At 46.9% G+C, this 16,882-nt stretch overlaps 1 protein-coding gene across 6 annotated transcripts in view; it reads left to right on the top strand.

Moving 5' to 3' along the window:
• The window catches only part of LOC134341017 (palmitoyl-protein thioesterase ABHD10, mitochondrial-like), a 71,354-nt gene that overhangs the window by 20,898 nt on the left and 33,574 nt on the right, over nt 1-16,882 (top strand). The window contains exons 2-3 of one of the 6 annotated variants that reach the window (XM_063038730.1): nt 6,679-6,916; nt 12,226-12,316. The gene's annotated coding sequence lies outside the window, so the exon portion shown is untranslated. Of the gene's footprint in view, nt 1-6,678; nt 6,917-9,136; nt 9,210-11,927; nt 12,031-12,225; nt 12,317-16,882 lie in introns of those variants that run through there. The other 5 variants (XM_063038728.1, XM_063038731.1, XM_063038726.1 and 2 more) reach the window with 5 other exon arrangements.

The raw sequence follows: 16,882 nt of genomic DNA, 5'->3' as shown, positions 1-16,882 counted from the left end.
TCTCTTTTTTTGTATCATGTTAGCATTAGCTAAAAGTTAAAGACCAATTAAATTATACAAAAACATGAAACATAAAACCTTAAACATAAAACATAGAAATCTACACCACATTACAGGCCCTTGGCCCACAATGTTGTACCGACCATGTACCCTGCTCTAGAAACCGCCTAGAATTTCCCTACTGCATAGCCCGCTGTTTTTCTAAGCTCCACGTGCCTATCTAAGAGTCTATAAAAAACCTATTGTATCTGCCTCCACCACCATTGCTGGCAGTGCATTCCATGCACCCACCACTCTCTGTGTGGTATCCCCTCAGTACCCATTTCCAAGCAGCTAAAAACTGTGCCCCCTCGTGTTAGCCATTTCAGCCCTGGGAAAAAGCCTTTGGCTATTCACACGATCAATACCTCTCATCATCTTATACACCTCTATCAGGTCACCTCTCATCCTCCATCACTCCAAGGAGCAAAGGCCAAGTTCATTTAACCTATTCTCATAAGGCATGCTCCCCAATCCAGGCAACATCCTCGTAAATCTCCTCTGCACCCTTTCTATGGTTTCCACATCCTTCCTTAGTGAGTCGACCAGAACTGAGTACAGTACTCCAAGTGGGGCCTGACCAGGGTCCTATATCAATCCCACGGTTGATGAAGGCCAACACACCTTCTTAACAACACTGTCAACCTGTGCACAGACACAGACCCCAAGATCTCTCTGATCCTCCACACTGCCAAGAGTCTTACCATTAATACTATATCCTGTCTTCAAATTTGACCTACCAAAATGAACCACCTCACACTTACCTGGGTTAAACTCCATCTGCCACTGTTTAGCCCAGTTCTGCATCCTATTGATGTCCCGCTGTAACCTTTGACAACCCTCCAGACTATCCATAACACCCCCAACTTTTGTGTCATCAGCAAATTTACTAACCCACCTTTCTACTTCCTCATCCAGGTCATTTATAAAAATCACAAAGAGGAGGGGTCCCAGAACAGATCCCTGCGGAACACCTCTGGTCACCAACCTTCATTCAGAATGCGAACCATCTACAACCACCCTTTGCCTTCTGTTGGACAAAGCCATGCTGACTATCCCTAATTAAATTATGTCTCTCCAAATGCTCATAAATCCTTCCTCTCAGGATCTTCTCCAACAACTTGCCCACCACTGATCTATAATTTTCTGGGTTATCACTTCTTCCTTTCTTGAATAAGGGAACAACATTTGCAACCCTCCAATCCTCTGGTATTTCTCCTGTCCCTATTGATGATGCAAAGGTCATAGCCAGAGGCTCAGCAATCTCCTCCCTCGCTCCCCACAGTAGCCTGGGGTATATCTCATCAGGTCCAGGTGACTTATCTAACTTAATGCTTTCCAAAAGCTCCAGCACATCCTCTTTCTTAATGTCTATATGCTCAAGCTTTTCAATCCACTGTAAGTCATCCCTACAATCACCAAGGTCATTTTCCGTAGTGAATACTGAAGCAAAGTATTCATTAAGTATTTCTGTTACCTCCTCCGACTCCATGCACACTTTTCCACTATCACACCTGATTGGTCCTATTCTCTTACGTCTTATCCTCTTGCTCTTCACATACTTGTAGAATGCCTTGGGGTTTTCCTTAATTCTGCCCGCCAAGGCCTTCTCATGATCCCTTCTGGCTTTCCCAATTACATTCTTAAGCCCCTTCCTAGCAATCTTATTTTCTAGAGCTCTGACAGTACCTAGTTTCTTGAACCTTTTGTAAGCTTTTCTTTTCTTCATAACTAGATTTTCTATATCCTTTGTACATCATGGTTCTTTTACCCTCCTATCCTTTCCCAGCCTCAATGGAACATACCTATACAGAACACCATGCAAATGTTCCCTGAACGTTTGCCACATTTCTGCCATGCATTTCCCGAGAACATCTGCTTCTAATTAATGCTCCCAAGTTTCTGCCCAATAACATCATATTTCCCCCTACCCCAATTAAATGTTTTACCAAATTGTCTGCTCCTGTCCCTCTCCAGCGCTATGGTGCAGGAGATAGAGCTGTGATCACTACCTCCAAAATAAATCCTTAATTTTCTAGAGTAACACATACAAAATGCTGGAGGAACTCAGCAGGTCAGGCAACATGTAATGAAGGGGAAAAAACAGATGATGTTTCATGCTGAGACATTTCATCAGGACTGGAAAGGAAGGGGGCAGAAGTCAGAATAAGAAGGTGGGGGGAGTGGTTGGAGTACAAACTGGCAGGGGATAGGTGAGAACAGGTGAGGGGGAAGGTAATTCTGGCTTAATTTGAAATCTTAGCACAGAAATATGGCACAGAGGGTTTTTGGGACCTGCCACCAGAAAGGAGGTACAGGAGTCTAAGGTCCCACGCCACCAGGTTCAGGAATAGTTATTACCCTTCAACCATCAGGCTCCTGAACCAGTGTGGATAACTTCACTCACCTCAACACTGAACTGATTCCACAACCTATGGGCTCACTTTCAATGGTGTTACAACTCAGAATTATTCATTTACTTATTTATTTTCTTTATTACCATTTGTTTTTTTCCTATTTGCACACTGGTTGTTTGTCAGTCTTTGTGTGGAGTTTTTCATTGATTCTGTTGTATTTCTTTGTTCTGTTGTGAATGCCTGCAAGAAAATGAATCTCACAGTAGTATCTGGTGAAATAGAACATAGAACACAGAGCAGAGGAGAGTACAGCACAGGAACAGGGTTCAGCCCATAGTGTTGTGCCAAACCAGATAAAAATTAAATCAAAATCACCCAAGCACCAATCCCTGCTACCTACAACCGTGTTCATATGCCTCCATCTTCCTTATATCCATGTGCCTATCCAAACGTCTCTTAAAAGCCTCTAATGTATTTGTCTTTACCACCATACCAGGCAGTGCAGTCCAGACATCCACCACTCTCTGAGTGAAAAACTTACCCCTCACATCCTCTTGAATCTGCCCCCCCCCCTCACCTTCAGTACATTCCCTCTGGTATTCGACATTTCAACCCTGGGAAACAGAGATCCTCTCTCCACTCTGTCTCTGCCTCTCATCGTCTTGTGAACCTCTATCAGATCTCCCCTCTGCCTCTGGTGCTTCAGAGGCAACAACTCAGTCTCAACCCAGTTTGTCCAGCCTCTTGTGATAGCACGTTCCTCTAAACCAGGCAGCATCCTAGTAAATCTCCTCTGCACCCTCTCCAAAGCCTCAACACCCTTCCTGTAGAACTGTACGCAATACTCCAGATGTGGCCTAACCACAGTTTTATAACCTCCTGACTTTTGAACTCAATGCCTCGACTAATAAATGCAAGTATTCCATAATCCTTCTTAACCACCATATCGACCTCTGTAGCTGCCTTTATGGAACTATGAACTTGGATCCCAAGATCTCTCTGCTCAGCAACACCGTTAAGGAACTTGCCTGTAACAGTGTACTGTCTCCTTGTATTTTCCCTACCAACATGCAATACCTCGCGTTTATCTGGGTCAAACTCCATCTGCCGTTTCTCACCCCATATCTGCAACTGATCTATATCGTGCTGTGTCCTTTGCCATTCTTCTACGCTATCCACAACTCCACCAATCTTGGTATCATTTGCAAATTTACCAACCCACCCATCTACATTTTCATCCAGGTCATTTAAATACACTACAAAGAGCAGAGGTCCCAGCACAGATCCCTGTGGAACTCCACTAATCACAGACTTCCAAATTGAATAAGTCTCTTCAACCACTACCAGCTGTCTTCTATGCACAAGCCAGTTCTGAATCCAAACAGACAAATTGCAGCGGATCCCGTGCATCTTAATCTTCTGGATTAGCCTCCCATGAGGGACTACGTCAAATGCCTTAAAAGTCCATGTAGACAACATCCACTGCCCTACCCTCATCACCTTGTCAAAAAACTCAGTCAAGTTGGTAAGGCATGATCTGCCACGCACAGAGCCATGCTGGTTCTCCCTAATTAAGCCATGAGTTTCCAAATATATATCCTATCCCTAAGAATTTTCTCCAGCAATTTTCCTACAACTGATGTGAGACTCACCAGTCTATAGTTCCCAGGGTTTTCCCTTCTCCCCTCCTTAAATAGAGGTACAACGTTAGTCACTTGCCAGTCCTCCGGGACCTCGCTTGTGGCTACAGAGGTCAAGGGCCCAGCGAACTCATCTGTTGCCTCCTTCAATAACCTGGGATAATTCCCACCAGGCCCTTACCCATAATACTCCAAGCATTAAAATATATACACTTCAAACTATCCCACCATCATACCTGCTATTTTGGTTTTGCCTTTCAATACTTTCCCTGACATCTACTTTCTGGTCCGACCTTTCCCTTATTGACCTGGGGCTCCGGTACTTTAATAATAAATTTACTTTGAACTTTGGAGAAAGGCATGTGTTCAAGTGCTACTCTATGAGCTCAGCATTACTGAGCACTTCAGGGATTTCCGATGGAAATGCCCTTTTGATAGAGGTATTAAACTGTAGCCTTTAAAGTAAAAATGAAAAAAACAGTTACAGAAAAAAATATACAAGAATGTTGGCGGGACTTGAGGACCTGAGTTACACAGAAAGGTTTAATAAATTCAGACTTTATTCCCTGGAGCATAAAAGATTGAGGGGAGATTTGATAGAGGTATATGAAATCATGAGGGGTATGGATAGGGTAAATGCAAGCAGGCTTTTACCACTGAGGTTGAATGAGACTAGAACTAGAGGTCGTAGGTTAAGGGTGAACTGTGAAATATTTAAGGGTAACCTGAGGGAGAACTTCACTCAGAGGATGGTGCGAAACATGAACTACAGAGTCCAATCCACAAAACATGTCAATTAAACCTTGCCTAAGACCCAGGACTGCAGCAGCAGTAAGTGAGAGGGAGAGAGAGACTGGTCAATTGCAGGCATATGGTGCTGGACACAGTCACTCACCTTCCGCTCGCGTCCTCGTTGATTTCAATCTTCCTTGATGCTTTAATAAGCAAGAAATGGAATCGATTATGGGCTCACACCCGCCTCCAGGCTGCACACTCCACTCCAAACCTCACCCAACTCCCTTGGAGACAACAAAGCGCCAGATAGCTCAATCGGTCTGAAAACACATCAAAATGCAGATCACACATTCCAATAGTAGCAGAATCATATTTGAAAGAAGAAGTAGTAAAATAATTAGTTTTGTGAACTGTCTGAAGGATGTCGCCTTTGGTCGCGTTGTCCACTAGTGCCAAGTTGTGTTCTGTGGGGTTCTGCTGACCGTCAACACTCTGTGGTGGAGCTGTTTTTCTTTCACTATATTTATAATTTTAGACTTAATAAGTTTAAACTGGAAGGAGCTAGACTGTACTGTCACTTTTTTTTTTAACTGAACATTTGTACAGGAACTCTTTTCAACACAAACCATCTTTCCCCTGAAATACCGCACATATTTTCCTCCCTGAAGTACATTTTCATCAGCCTGAGTGAAGCCTATGCTGAGAATGTTTTCATGACCACAGTCAAAGGAATTTGAAAAGTTGCATATTTTCAAAAGCTAATTACATTCTGTTCTGGCTGAATGTTCCTAAAGTTGTCAAGCATCCATAACATCAAACTTGCCTTGCTCTTTATCCTTGCTTTGTTCCCGAAGCGTGTGACAGATCTCTGTATTGATGGACCCTGCTGACACCCAAATAACAGCTCCTGTGCAGGCAACCATAACGTTTAATTCCCAAAACTCAGGTGCAAAAGAAATGTTAGGAAGGATGAGAATTTAGGTTTTAAACATATCCCCTTTTCATGAATCAACCCGTTTACTTGCATCTATTAATTGACTCTTCTTTGCCACCACTTTAAGCAGTGAGTTCCTGATCATTACCAGTCCTCTTTCCTCACACATTCCTGTTAAATCTAAGTGCCCTGGTATTCACACCACCAAGGCGATGCGGCAGTGCCTCCCCATTTGCCCGATATAAACCCATCATGACCCTGCAGATCTCCACTCAACCATCTTTGCTCCTTCCTAAAATGTAGTAATCAGAAATGATAAACATGAGAAAATCTGCTGATGGAAATCCAGAGCACATGCTGGAGGAACTCGGCAGGTCAGGCAGCATCTATGGAAATGAATAAACAGTCAACATTTCAGGTCAAAATCCTTCATGACACTTGCAGGCTGACCCCAACACATCTCAGATTGTGTTGGTTGTTCACACAAACACTGCATTTCACTGTATGTTTCAATGTCCATATGACAAATAAAGCTAATCTTTTAAATTGTTGCTCATGTGCTCTAGATTCATAGAACATAGAACAATACAACTTCTAGTCAGCTCCATCTTGGGTACTGGACTACAAAGTACCCAGGACATCTTTAGGGAGCAGTGTCTCAGAAAGGCAGCGTCCATTATTAAGAACCTCCAGCACCCAGGGCATGCACTTTTCTCACTGTTACCATCAGGTAGGAGGTACAGAAGCCTGAAGGCACACACTCAGCAATTCAGGAACAGCTTCTTCCCCTCTGCCATCCAATTCCTAAATGGACATTGAAGCTTTGGACACGACCTCACATTTTTGAATATACAGTATTTCTGTTTATGTACATTTAAAAAAATAATCTATTCAATATATGTAATTGATTTACTTGTTTATTTATTATGTTTTATTTTATTTATTATTATTTCTCTTTCTCTCTCTCTGCTAGATCATGTATTGCATTGAACTGCAGCTGCTAAGTTAACAAATTTCACGTCACATGCCGGTGATAATAAGCCTGATTCTGATTCTGACGTCAGTGAACAGGAGTGAGTGCCATTCTATGACAAAGGAAAAAGTGCTTGGCAAACTCAAAGGTCTTACTACTCCAAGTATGGTCTGACTGAAGTTTTGTTTAGCTGCAACATGACTCCATACCCGAATATTCAGCACCTCTACCAATGAAGGTAAGTATACGATATGCCTTCTTTACCATCTTCTCCGTGCATAGCTGCTTTCAGTAAACTCTGGCCTTGAACCCCAAATCTCTCTGTATTTTCATGCTTTTAAAGGGCCTACCATTAACCATATAATTCCTCCTTTTTTTCATTTATTTCGAGACACAGCACGGTAACAGGCCCTTCCAGTCCAATGAGCCTGCACCACCCAGTGAGCAATTAACCTACTAATCTAGGAATGTCATTGGAATGTGGGAGGAAACTGGAGCACCCAAAGGAAACCCACACAATCACAAGGAGCACACACCAGACTCCTTACAGCGGTGGCAATTGAACCCAGGCCGCTGGCGCTGTAATTGTATTCTGTGAACTGCCGTGCCACCCACATTTCACCTTTCAAAGCGTAACACCTCACACTTGACTGAATTAAGTCTTTTCTTTCTCCAATACCTTTTGCATTCTCCATTCCTCTGCCTTCTCATGACATTCATTGCTGGAAAATGCTTGCCTTTGCATAAGAAAGCTGCTTTAATTAGAGCTATTCCAATTACAATGAAATCATGATTCTAATTGTGACTGAACCCAACATTGTGCTTAAACGATGGGTCTTAAAACATACATAAGAAAACAGCTGCACCATTTAAAAAGATTGCTTCACTATCTTCTTTTTAAGAGTGCTTTATATACTGCCTCTCGTAATTTAACTACACATAAAAAAGGATCTAGTGCTTTCCCAGTGTATACAATGAATAAACTCTTCTCGGGCTTCCGGATGGGTACAGGTATCAATTTTAACTGACATTTCAATGACAAACCATGACAACTTCATCAGATATGATGCCAGGGCATGTTTAGTCCAGTGGTATTTATACCCCCATCTTCCATTCCTCCTAATTGGTTAGTTATCATCCAATCAGGTTTCCACTGTTCTACAACCACCGATTTCTTCAGGTAATCCAAACGGGTACACCACCTGTGCTCCTTGTTGCATGTTTCAACCATGCATCCTGTCTGGCCAATATACGCCACTCCGCATTCACAGGGAATTCTGTAAACGCCAGCCATCCTGATTTACAATGACTTCAGTGGCACAAAACTAGTGTGCCACGCCAATGGCTTTTGGGACTGCCTGTTGAAGGAAGCCATTGAAATAAAACTAGAGGAAAAGAATTTTAACAAAGACCAAAGCCTTGCTCCAAGGAAGAACTGGAATACAACTGTAAACAAGGGGGAACAGCAGGAACCTGATTGGATGAGGACTAACTAATCAGGAGGGACAGATGATGGAGGATTAAATACCAGCAGACCAGACATGCCCAGGCATCATATCTGATGAAGATGGCAGAGTTAGTCACAAAACACCAGTTAAAACCGATATCTGTACCCAGCTAGAAGCCCAAGAGGAGTTTAGTTGTTTAACCACATGTGTCTCGAGGTACATTTTGAGGTAACAAATATGACACTATCTTCACTGCAAGCCTCCACAAATAAACTGAACATCCTGATCCTCGCTTTTACCTCAATCCACAGCTTCACAGACTAATTTTAATAGTGAATTTCCCAGTTTCAAATTCAGGTTCAAGTTCATTTTCATATGACTATACATATACACAATCAAAAGGCATAATGTTCCACTGGACTATGGTGCACCCACAAAACGTATATCACATAAAGCACATGAAATGCTACCACAAATTAGTTAATAAAATATAATTCAAAATGCATGTTGTACACATCAAAGGTAAACAGCAAACAGCTCACTGTCCTAGTGAAAAGCCCTTGGTGGTGGCAGGGCATTTATTAGTCTCCCAGCCTGAGGGAAGAAGCTGTTACCCCGTCTGGCAGTTCTAGTCCTGAAGCTCCTGCACCTCCTTCCCGATGGTAGTGGGTCAAAGAGACTGAGGGATGGTTAGAACGACCCCATTCAGAACCCTGACCCCCGAAAATAACTCATTGTTCAAATTTATTTTGAATTCATTTCCCAGATGTTGGTGTTGCCAGCAAGACCAGCATTTATTGCTCATCCTTAATTGCCTGTTAACAAACAGATGGTGACATCGTGGGTGCTTTATAACGGCTCCATCCTGAACAGAATAACTGCTATTCGATAGTATTCTGGTTCGTCCTCTGAAGTTATTGTCACAGTGCTGTTGCATGGGGAGTATTGCGATAAACACGGATTGATAATGAAACACCGATGATATCATCGGAAATCCAGAACAAAGGTCGATTGCAACCGAGTCGAACGCCCTGGTATTTTGTTCCAGTTGACTACCTGTAGTTGCGCAGTTGCTTCAGCGAGGTGATTCGCGTAGTATTGTCTCTTCACCCCTTCCCGCCCGTTTCTCCCTCCACTCGCCGTCTCTCCCTCCCTCCCTCCACTACCCCGTCTCTCCCTCCCTCCCTCCACTACCCCGTCTCTCCCTCCCTCCCTCCACTACCCCGTCTCTCCCTCCCTCCCTCCACTACCCCGTCTCTCCCTCCCTCCCTCCACTACCCCGTCTCTCCCTCCCTCCCTCCACTACCCCGTCTCTCCCTCCCTCCACTACCCCGTCTCTCTCTCCCTCCCTCCACTACCCCGTCTCTCCCTCCCTCCCTCCACTACCCCGTCTCTCCCTCCCTCCCTCCACTACCCCGTCTCTCCCTCCCTCCCTCCACTACCCCGTCTCTCCCTCCCTCCCTCCACTACCCCGTCTCTCCCTCCCTCCCTCCACTACCCCGTCTCTCCCTCCCTCCCTCCACTACCCCGTCTCTCCCTCCCTCCCTCCACTACCCCGTCTCTCCCTCCCTCCCTCCACTACCCCGTCTCTCCCTCCCTCCACTACCCCGTCTCTCCCTCCCTCCCTCCACTACCCCATCTCTCCCTCCCTCCCTCCACTACCCCGTCCCTCCCTCCCTCCACTACCCCGTCCCTCCCTCCCTCCACTACCCCGTCCCTCCCTCCCTCCACTACCCCGTCCCTCCCTCCCTCCACTACCCCGTCTCTCCCTCCCTCCACTACCCCGTCTCTCCCTCCCTCCACTACCCACCCTCCCTCCCTCCCTCCCTCCACTACCCACCCTCCCTCCCTCCGCCCGCCCGTCTCTCCCTCCCGCCCTCCCTCCGCCCGCCCGTCTCTCCCTCCCCCCCTCCCTCCCTCCACTACCCACCCTCCCTCCCTCCGCCCGCCCGTCTCTCCCTCCCGCCCTCCCTCCGCCCGCCCGTCTCTCCCTCCCTCCCTGCGCTCCCGCCGTCTCTCCCTCCCTCCCTGCGCTCCCGCCGTCTCTCCCTCCCTCCCTGCGCTCCCGCCGTCTCTCCCTCCCTCCCTGCGCTCCCGCCGTCTCTCCCTCCCTCCCTGCGCTCCCGCCGTCTCTCCCTCCCTCCCTGCGCTCCCGCCGTCTCTCCCTCCCTCCCTGCGCTCCCGCCGTCTCTCCCTCCCTCCCTGCGCTCCCGCCGTCTCTCCCTCCCTCCCTGCGCTCCCGCCGTCTCTCCCTCCCTCCCTGCGCTCCCGCCGTCTCTCCCTCCCTCCCTGCGCTCCCGCCGTCTCTCCCTCCCTCCCTGCGCTCCCGCCGTCTCTCCCTCCCTCCCTGCGCTCCCGCCGTCTCTCCCTCCCTCCCTGCGCTCCCGCCGTCTCTCCCTCCCTCCCTGCGCTCCCGCCGTCTCTCCCTCCCTCCCTGCGCTCCCGCCGTCTCTCCCTCCCTCCCTGCGCTCCCGCCGTCTCTCCCTCCCTCCCTGCGCTCCCGCCGTCTCTCCCTCCCTCCCTGCGCTCCCGCCGTCTCTCCCTCCCTCCCTGCGCTCCCGCCGTCTCTCCCTCCCTCCCTGCGCTCCCGCCGTCTCTCCCTCCCTCCCTGCGCTCCCGCCGTCTCTCCCTCCCTCCCTGCGCTCCCGCCGTCTCTCCCTCCCTCCCTGCGCTCCCGCCGTCTCTCCCTCCCTCCCTGCGCTCCCGCCGTCTCTCCCTCCCTCCCTGCGCTCCCGCCATCTCTCCCGCGCTCCCGCCGTCTCTCCCGCCCTCCCGCCGTCTCTCCCGCCCTCCCTGCGCTCCCCCCGTGTCTCCCTCCCTCCCACCGCCCATCTCTCCCTGCACTCCCCCGTCTCTCCCTCCCTCCCTCCGCTACTCCCCGTCTCTCCCTCCCTCCCTCCGCTACTCCCCGTCTCTCCCTCCCTCCCTCCACTACCCACCGCCCGTCTCTCCCTCCACTCCCCGTCTCTCCCTCCCTCCCTCCACTACCCACCGCCCGTCTCTCCCTGTACTCCCCCGTTTCTCCCTCCCTCCACTACACACCGCCCGTCTCTCCCTCCAACCCCCCGTCTCTCCCTCCTTCCCTCCACTACCCACCGCCCATCTCTCCCTCCAACCCCCTGTCTCTCCCTCCCTCCACTATCCACCGCCCGTCTCTCCCTCATTCCCTCCACTACCCATTGCCTCTCTCTCCCTCCACTCCCCCGTCTCTCCCTCCCTCCCTCCACTACCCACCCCCCATCTCTCCCTCCACTCCCCCTGTCTCTCCCTCCGTCCCTCCACTCCCCTGTCTCTCCCTCCCTCCCTCCACTACCCACTGACCGTCTCTCCCTCCAACCCCCCGTCTCTCCCTCCCTCCCTCCACTGCCGACCGCCCGTCTCTCCCTCCAACACCCCTTCTCTCCCTCCGCTCCCCCCGCCTCTGCCCCCCTCCCTCCGCTCCCCCCCGCCTCTGCCCCCTCCCTCCGCTCCCCCCCGCCTCTGCCCCCCTCCCTCCGCTCCCCCCCGCCTCTGCCCCCCTCCCTCCGCTCCCCCCCGCCTCTGCCCCCCTCCCTCCGCTCCCCCCCGCCTCTGCCCCCCTCCCTCCGCTCCCCCCCGCCTCTGCCCCCTCGTTCCGCTACCCCCCGCCCGTCTCTCCCTCCCTCCGTCCGCTACCCCGTCTCTCCCTTCCTCCGCTACCCCCGACCGTCTCTCCCTCCCTCCCTCCATTCCCCCCGCCCGTCTCTCCCTCCCTCCACTCCCCCCGCCCGTCATATGACAAGTAAAGCTGATTGCTAATCTCTAATTTCTGTCCTATTTCAGGAAGGCTGTGAAAGGGTTTGGGGATATCGGAGAGGGGCACTACTGAGAGTTCAAGTTAGGTATTTCAGGGTGTTGACCGGACATGATTTATTTGTGATGAAAGGTATAGAAAGGCTAGTTTTTTTTTTTCTGAAGAGGTATAATCAATTATGAATCGGGGTTTTTTAGTAGAGAGGTAGATGAACAGTTGCAGATTCAAATTCAGTGATCTGTTGAACTGTGTAAACTTTTGTGTTTTCATTGTGGATATTTGTGGAGCAAGAACCTTGTTTTCAAATTCATTTTGTGTTTTTTTTAGTTCATCGACAGAATCTGGTTTTCTGTTTTAAAATTGGCAAGCTCGTGAAAAGAGAATTTGGATCATACCATTTGTTTTAAACAAAAAACAGGTAACTTAGCTAGATGGCATCATTCAGTTTTTATGTAACAAATCACCCAAGGTTGGGACTGAATGGGATGGTACAGTAGCATGGTGCTTAATACATCACTCTTTTGTGGCAGCCGGCAACGACCGATTAGGGTTTAATTCCTGCTGCTGCCTATAAGGAGTTTGTACATTCTCTCCATGACCGTGTGAGTTTTCTCCGGGTGTTCCAGTTTCGTCCCACAGTCTAAAGATGTATGGTTAGTGAGTTGTGGCCTGGCTATGTTTGCACCGGAAACATGGCAACACTTGCAGGCTACCCAGCATAATCCTCGCTGATTGGATTTGATGCAAAACAGCACACATTTCACTGCATGTTTAGATGTATGTGACTAATAAAGCTAATCTTTAAATCTTTTTCACCTCAGAACCTGTATCTGAATCCAGCTTGCGCTGTACAGTAAATCATCTATGTTTGGGCTGTGAGCAATGGATGAGAAATGTAAACATTAAGGGCAACCTATCTTTTTAATCTTGTAAATTATGGGATGACACAGCATATGATTAGAAAAGTATGGTTTGGAATTATATTGCCCAAATCTCTCAGTGAAGTGTTTTTGAATAATTTTATAAAATGAAGTATATGATTTTAAAAAAAGCTTAATTGATGTGAATGCGAGCTGTGGCACCAGCAATAGTAAATGAAACCATCTGGTAGCTCATTCCTAGCCCTGTGCCAGTGAGTCTGTGCACACACTTGCCCCAATATAATCTTCCACTGTGGCACTTGTACACTCGGCACTACACACTAGACTGAGTTTACATTAGCCATTTAAACTCCCACCTCTGTGGGTCCTGGTAGGAACCAATGAACACAGAGAAAACCCAAGTCTGTAAACTTTATGCCAACAGTGACTGTCTGATTAAAGCTTTGTGATTAAACACGCCTCCTTGTTGCAGTGAGGCAGCATCTCTACTATCTGCTCTGCGTCTCTCGAGGTGAAATATTATACTATTCCTTAATTCTATGCAGAGATGAATTCTTCATCTAATCTACCCCACTGTGGCACTCTACTTGTACTGCATTCTAGAACTGTAACACTATATTCTATATTCTGTTTTTTTTAAACTACCTCTATGATAAGCCTGGATGGTATGCAAACAAAAATATCCTTCACTGTATCTTGGTACACGTGATGATAAACTAATTCCAAATAATGCAAATTGGAGGCCATATCAGAAAGTATTAACAAAGATGTGATGTGCTGCTCGTCAGTATCTGAGGATATGCTTTACATCTAATGAAATATTTTATTAATGATAAGCACAACCCTGTCCTACACTTAATTGTCTTAACTGAATATGTTTTCAATCTCACACCACTGGGAGTCTTTTGGGAGAGGTGACAGAACAGACAGACATTTTCTTGCTGATGATAGAACTATGGTTTTGAGTTGCTGTTGTCACGTACCCCGTGACAGGAACAAGGAACCAGCAGAGATGGAAAACACTTTGGAGTCCAGTATTGCTATAAACTATTAATATTTATTAGTAACTACGCAATACAGTAATATAAATGTAGATAAATCAAACAGGTTAGCAATGATTTTATATTTATATATATATGTGTGTGTGTATGTATATGTGTGTGTGTATATATATATATATATATATATATATACACACACACACATATATAATGTGTATATCAGTAAGTGGAAATATATATATGAAAAACCAAGCTGCTTTAAGTTTAGGGGTAAAAAGATACAGTCTTACGATGATGAGTAAAGTTCAGTTCGTGGTATTGAGTCGAGTAGTGATGGAGAGAGAGGGAGAGATTTGAGTCTTCAGGTGAGCTGATGCCGTCAATCTCCTCGTTGTCCTTCGAAATCCTTTAAAAGTCACCGACTGTGACTTTAACAAAGGGGTCTGGTTTTCTGTGGTGGAGCTATCCCCCAGGCGAGGGTGGACACATGGACAACTCCCCACCAGTCAACCCCTTTCCCCTTTCCACTGCAAGAGCAACTGATCGACCTGTCTGATTGATCCTCCAAAAACCCACTTTTTCTGCGGGCACAACACTCATTCAGTGTCCAAAACCTGTCTGATGTCTATCATCTGACCTCCTATTTTATCTTCCCGTGCTGAGCATTAGCTGTCATTCAAATAACTCCTTCCTCTCTCTCTGTAAGAAATGCAAGCAGGCAAAAGTCCTTAAGAAGTATCAACAACCTGCCGAAAATCATAACATCCAGTGTCCACCAAATAACACCCCTTCGGTCACCATAGCAACTTACTAGCTGCTCAGTGCCATCTCGCTCTCCAACTCAGCAGAAATCCAAAAGTGACTTCCAATGCCTTAAAATGATAGTCTTCATCTCTCTCTCTTCAAAACAAGTTGTTGGTGTTAAATAACTATCTCTCCCCCTCCCCACAGTTAATAGGGGTAAACGAGCACAGTTCATAGGGGTAATTCAGGATCCCATCACACTGTGTGGAACTAAAGCAAATGAGATTAGTTTGTTTCTTGCACATCCAGTTTGTCATAGCATCACACACCATGGAAACAAGCCCCTAGATGTCATCTGACCATTAAGCCCCCAATTAAACTGATCCCGTTTTCTTATCCCACAGCCAGAAGTATTGGTATATATTGGCACCAATGACATGGGTAGGAAAGGTGAGGGGGTCCTGAAAAGAGATTTTAGGAAGCAAGGTAGAAAGCTGAAAAGCAGGAACTCCAGGGTAACAATCTCTGGATTGCTGCCTGTGCCACTTGTCAGTGAGGGTAAGAATGGGATGATTTGGCAGATGAATGCATGGCTGAGAAACTAGTCTAGGGGGCAGGGTTTCAGATTTATGCATCATTGTGATCTCTTCTGGGGAAGGTACGACCTGTACAGAAGGGACGGGCTACACCTGAACCTGAGGGGAACCAATATCCTTGTGGCGGAGTTTGCTAGAGCTGTTCGGGAGAATTTAAACTAATTTGGCATGAGGCTAGAAACCGCAGTGATAGGGCTGAGTATGAGTTAGTTGGTTTACAAACAGGCAATGTGTAGTGAGGAGAGGCTAATAGTGGGGCAAAATCGCAGTCAACAGGATGAGTTTCAACATAAGATGCGGATAAGATGGAAAAAGGGTGAATACAGGACTGAAGGTATTTGAATGCCTGCAGTATACGGAATAAGGTAGATGAACTTGTAGCACAGTTACTGATTGGCATGTATGACGTTGTCAGCATCACTGAATCATGGCTGAAAGAAGATTATAGCTGGGAGCTTAATGTCCAAGGATACACATTGTATTGAAAGGACAGGCAGGGAGGCAGATGGGCTGGCATCGCTCTGTTGGTTTAAAAAAAAATGAAATCTAATCATTGGTAAGGGGTGACATGGGATCAGAAGATGTAGAATCCTTGTGGGTAGAGCTAAGGAACTGCAAGGGTAAAAAGACCCTGATGGGAGTTATATACAGACCCCCAAACAATAGTAAGGGTGTAGACTATGAGTTGCAACGGAAGATAGAAAGCGCATGTCAAAAGGGCAATGTTACAATAGTCATGGGAGATTTCAATATGCAGGTAGATTGGGAAAATCAGGTTGGTGCTGGATCACAAGAGGGGGAATTTCTGGAATGCCTACGAGATGGCTTTTTAGAGCAGCTCATGGTTGAGCCCACTAAAGGATCAGCTATTCTGGATTGGGTGTTGAGTAATGAACCAGAATTGATTAGAGAGCTTACGGTAAAAGAACCCTTAGGGGCCAGTGATCATAATATGATCGAATTCACCCTGCAATATGGGAAAGAGAAGCTAAAGTCAGATGTATCAGTATTACATTGGAGTAAAGGGAACATTAGCCAGAATTGATTGGAGGAAAAAAACTGAAAGGTCTGAAGGTAGATAAGTCACCTGGCCCAGGTGGTGTACACCCCAGGGTTCTGAAAGAGGCGACTGAACAGATTGTAGAGCTATTAGTAATGATCTTTCAAGATTCACTAGATTCTGGCATAGTTTTGGAGGAATGGAAAATTGCAAATATCACTCCACTCTTCAAGAAGGGAGAGAGGCAGAAGAAAGGAAACTATAGGCCAGTTAGTCTGACCTCAGTGGTTGGGAAGATGTTGGAGTTGATTGTTAAGGATATGGTTTCAGGGCACTTGGAGACACATGATAAAATAGGTTGCAGTCAGCATAATTTCCTTAAGGGAAAATCTTGCCTGACAAATCTGTTGGAACTCTTTGAAGAAATAACAAGCAGGATACACAAAAGAGAATCAATGGATGCTGTGTACTTGGAATTTCAGACAGACTTTGACAAAGTGCCACACATGCGGCCACTGAACAAGCTACGAGCCCATGGTATTACAGGAGAGATTCCGGCACGGATAAAGCAGTGGCTGACTGGCAGAAGGCAAAGAGTAGGAATAAAGGGAGTCTTTTCTGTTTGGCTGCCAGTGACTAGTGGTGTTCCACAAAGGTCTGTGTTGGGACCAAATCTTCTTGGGTTATATGTCAGTGACTTGGATGATGGAATTGATGGCTTTGTTGCAAAGTTTGCAGACGATACAAAGATAGGTGGAGGGG

Source organism: Mobula hypostoma, chromosome X2 (genome assembly GCF_963921235.1).
Source record: "Mobula hypostoma chromosome X2, sMobHyp1.1, whole genome shotgun sequence".
Taxonomy (NCBI): domain Eukaryota; kingdom Metazoa; phylum Chordata; class Chondrichthyes; order Myliobatiformes; family Myliobatidae; genus Mobula; species Mobula hypostoma.
This window is presented reverse-complemented; position numbering and strand designations above follow the sequence as displayed.